This window comes from Erpetoichthys calabaricus, chromosome 10, assembly GCF_900747795.2.
Source record: "Erpetoichthys calabaricus chromosome 10, fErpCal1.3, whole genome shotgun sequence".
Lineage (NCBI taxonomy): Eukaryota > Metazoa > Chordata > Cladistia > Polypteriformes > Polypteridae > Erpetoichthys > Erpetoichthys calabaricus.
The window spans coordinates 122310974-122315823 of NC_041403.2; positions in this window are offsets into that span (position 1 = coordinate 122310974).

Consider the following 4850-nt stretch of genomic DNA (forward strand, 5'->3'; position numbering starts at 1 on the left):
AGTTAAAGATGCTAAGATTTGCATTGGGTGTGATGAGGATGGATAAGATTAGAAATGATGACATTAGAAGGTCAGCTCAAGTTGGACGGTAGGGAGACAAAGTCAGAGAGGAGAAATTGCGTTGGTTTGGACATGTGCAGAGGAGAGATGCTGGGTATATTGGGAGAAGGATGTTAAGGATAGAGCTGCCAGGGAAAAGGAAAAGAGGAAGGCCTAAGCGAACGTTTATGGATGTGGTGAGAGAGGACATGCAGGTGATGGGTGTAACAGAACAACATGCAGAGGACAGAAAGATATGGAAGAACATTATCCGCTGTGTCAACCCCTAACAGTAGCAGCCGAAAGATGAAGAAGAAGAAGAAGAAGAAGAAGAAGAAGAAGAAGAAGAAGAAGAAGAAGAAGAAGAAGAAGATGATTAACCAATCACCCTCATTACAATATCTTAATAGGATCATCCTTCTCTTCTCACCCTCCTTCCTACTTCATCGTCACTCCACTTGCTGTCACGTTCAGAACACTTACTCTTGGCATCAAAAACACCAGTCAAGAAAGACACGTTCCCCTGTACAAAATCTTCCTTCCTAAACTTTCTTTCAGCCACCTACCATTACTCTGTTTCCTAAATTAAAGACCTGTTTTCTGTTCAACATATTTATTATCAGCCTTTGACTTCCCAGCCCTACAACCTCAATTTACATATGCAATCTCTCAGTCACAATAGTTACACCATTTATTTCCTTTCAGTTCACTGCGCATTAAGACGTCTATTTACTTACACACTATGCCTGGCACAAAAAAAATAAATAAATCTGGACTCGTTTATTTTCACAGAACATATCAAGTCTACATAAACCTTACATATTCCTCACAGGTGGCGCAGTGGTAGTGCTGCTGCTTTACAGTAAGGAGACTGTGGATGATTGTGGGTTCGCTTCCTGGTTCCTCCCTGTGTGGATAGTGCTTTGAGTACTGAGAAAAGCGCTATATAAATGTAATGAATTATTATTATTCCTTCTACTAGTTAACATTTTCCACATACCGCGTAGGGTAACATTACCTCAGGGAGGACTTTAACCTCCTTTTTACTGAGGCGGGGGATGCTATCCCCCTTACTATGTGCCTGCATGGCACTTGAACCCAGGACTTCTATGTGCCTGGAACTTGAACCCAGCACTTCTCTATCCATTTTACACTGTCTACTGAGACTTTTTGCTAAACCCAGAGAGAGATCTGTGCAACTCCCCCAGACAATAGTGGGTTTCTTCCTCCGGACTGCAACCCAAAATAATCCGCCACGTGACGAGGAGTGATCTCGGCACTATTCTTTAATGATAGATAGATAGATAGATAGATAGATAGATAGATAGATAGATAGATAGATAGATAGATAGATAGATAGATAGATAGATAGATAGATAGATAGATAGATAGATACTTTATTAATCCCAAGGGGAAATTCATATACTCCAGCAGCAGCATATTGATAAAAAATAATATTAAATTAAAGAGTGATAAAAATGCCGGTATAACAGACAATAACTTTGTATAATGTTAACGTTTACCCCCCGGGTAGAATTGAAGAGTCGCATAGTTTGGGGGAGGAACGATCTCCTCAGTCTGTCAGTTGACAGCAGTCTGTCACTGAAGCTGCTCCTCTGTCTGGAGATGATACTGTTCAGTGGATGCGGTGGATTCTCCATGATTGACAATTTCGCATCGTCCACTTCGCATCTTTTGAGACTCTGCTAGGAGTTCCCTCTGGGATACGGATCGCCTTAACGTTTGGCGCCAAAAACTGTGGTCAAAATATAACATCTTATTAAAGAAAGAAACGTCCTCTAACAGGACAATTCAGTAATCAGGCAGGAGAAAAACTGTTCATTGTATCTTTTAGTGACTCCTCGGCAAAATGCCTTGGAGGGAGCATTCTTCAAAAGCAGTCCGTTAAAGCAAGGTCAGAATGATTTATATAAAAGAAAAGTATTTTATATTATATTATGGTTCTTCTTATACCTTTTAAGATGAGCCACCACTCTTGAAATTTCTGTGCATATAACAACTGTCCATTCTAGTTTATAGGACATCTGCTGATTTCTTAGTCATCTCTTAGTCATCCTTCAGTACATTTTGTATATTACATCAACCTTTCTTCTGGTATATTCTTGACCATCTCCGTATTTTTCCTAAACCAATTCTTATATTTCAGTGTACATTTTGTTGTTCACTTGACCTTTATTTGGTTTCCCACATTTATTAACCCTTTATGGTATTTCTTTAAGATGAATGCTATGTTACCCTAAAATTATTCTTCCACAAGAGCGGCAGTGGCTACAGGTTTTCATTCCAACCCAACTGCTTAATTAGAAACCAATCCTTGCCAGTCTCGCATCTTATTTAATTTTATGGCTTGTTAGTCTGCAACGTCAGGTTCTTAGATTGTAGATTTTTTACTCTCCAAGGATATCATCAAAATGATATGAAACCTAAAACAGATCATTTTCAGTCTGTCACATTTTCTATTACATGTTTTATTAAATCAAACAGTGCATGATGAACACACAGATGTTAATGAAAGCAAGCTAGATGGTGAACTGGTGGCTACTTTGTCATTTACATTTTATTGCTGATAAGGAGCCATTAAACACAGTGAATGCAGCTGTTTAAGATTGAAATAAGTAACCATGGGTGGGGAACGTTAACAAGCAAGACCACTAAAATAAAGCATCAGAATTTCACTTAAGCAATGAGTGTTTCATCGGCAATAATTGTTTTCTCATTAAGAAACTGGGTTAGAACAAAAACCTGCAGCCATTGCGGCTCTCCGGGACCGACATTGCCCATCCCTGGTATAGAACATATGAAAAACAGAGGTCTGCCTGAACTAGTGTGCCTCAAAATAAATAATTCACGGGTTGACCCAGGCCACAGAGATGTGATGCTGTCAGTCTCATCTTGGCATCACAAATGACTTGTGCATTAATAGAATGTAACAGCTTATAAGTTAACTTTTGCAATATGAGTGCAATAAAGTGTTCTGATTACATTAGGAGGACCAGGCACCGCTGCAGATTGCCTTTTTATGTTGGTAACAACATGTTATGTTGTATGTATGCGCACCCACACCATATGAAAACTGAATGTAGCACCTCTTCCATCAGCTAATGGCTTTCAGCATAGAGGGCATGATGGAGTTGGCTAGTTCTCTGAGAAGTGACAAAGATAGATGACAGAAATCCAAAAAAGTTCTTCGGTAACAATGTGCAACATTGGCCGTCTTAAAAGGAAATTGAAATACAGTCTGTATATCATATTTAACACTTTTGAAGTTTAATATGTTTGTAATTTTAAACTATAATAATGACTCAGTTAAAATAATGGGTGTGAATAATAATTTAGATGGTCTGGCTGCATTGCTTGATCTAATGTGTCCTTATTCCACAGTTCCTCCAAAATATTGCTTATGCATGGGTCAGAGTTGCAATAAATATATGTATGTTTTCTCATCAAGTTTCTTTTATAATTCCAGATGTTTGAATGAGAAGTTGTGTATGCACATTTCAAGCCTTTTTTGTGCATACACAAGCTTTATAAATGAGGACCCAGGGGTCTCTGTAGGTCATTGTCTGCCCATAAGACTCTGATTTTTATTATTATTATTTGCTACCCCTAATGGAACACAGTTTTGTATTGGTTGAATAGTTTCATTAGTTTATGAATGTGAAATAAAATCAAATTTGAAGCATGTAGCTGGTCCACAGACCATGAAACAAGTCTGTTTGCCTTTTGTGACTCTTTGTAACCTGTTGGTTCTAACTGCATGGGCAAGTCGTGATATTACCGGGTTTTTATTGACCAAGTTACTTACTCCCCTTCTCACAGAGATGCCCTATAAGCTCATATACAAGCTCACATTGACTGATATGGAACATATTTTGTAATTCAATTGATCAAAGTGTAATATTGCCATTTTGCCTGAGGCTCCATGACATTCACAAAATGGGATTCGTGCATTTATAGCCTACAAAATAAATGCAATCATTTTTAATGAAAAAAAAAGGCTTAGTATTCTCTCACCTGAACCAAGACTATAGTTTCTACTTCCACATGAAGCAGGACAGTTTGCTCAATTACAGTGGATTCAGAAGATCACAGACACCTAAACCCCTTCACTTTCTGCGCATTTTATGGTGTTGTATTTTTAATTTTAAACAGATAAATATGCAATTTTCGCCCATTGCTGTACACTTAATAACCCCTGATGACATGTTTTCAGAAAGGTTTGCAAATTTATTCAAAATCAAAAACTTAGGTCTCTTATTTATGTAAGTTTTCATACCCTTAATTCGGTACTTTATAGAATCCTCATTGGCAGAAATTACAGCTTCAAGGCTTCTGGGTTAGTCTCTACAAGCTTTTCACACCTGGATTTGTGCGGTTTACACCATTCTTCTTCGCAGATTCTCTCAGGCTCTGTCAGATTGGATGATATGGGGTCCGTAAACATTACATTCAGATTAGTGCACAGATATACTGTAATTCCAACCACTCATAAAATGGATGGTTTATACTTTCACATTTAAAACTCACTTCTTTCACACATTTAACTAAAATATTGTGGTTGGATCAGGTACCGTACAGTTATAAAGTTAACCACAATGTATGAAATGAATGTCCCTGTCACTGCTCCCTGACGTCGAAGCATTTCTATGCAAATAGTGATGTATTTATTTACCTTGTTTTACCAGTGGGTAAGTATATATGACGCTGATAAATGTTTCCTTTTATCAATCAGCACGCGCGATAAACAATATGCCTGTGGCCGAACGGACACGCCCATCAACAATTTCATC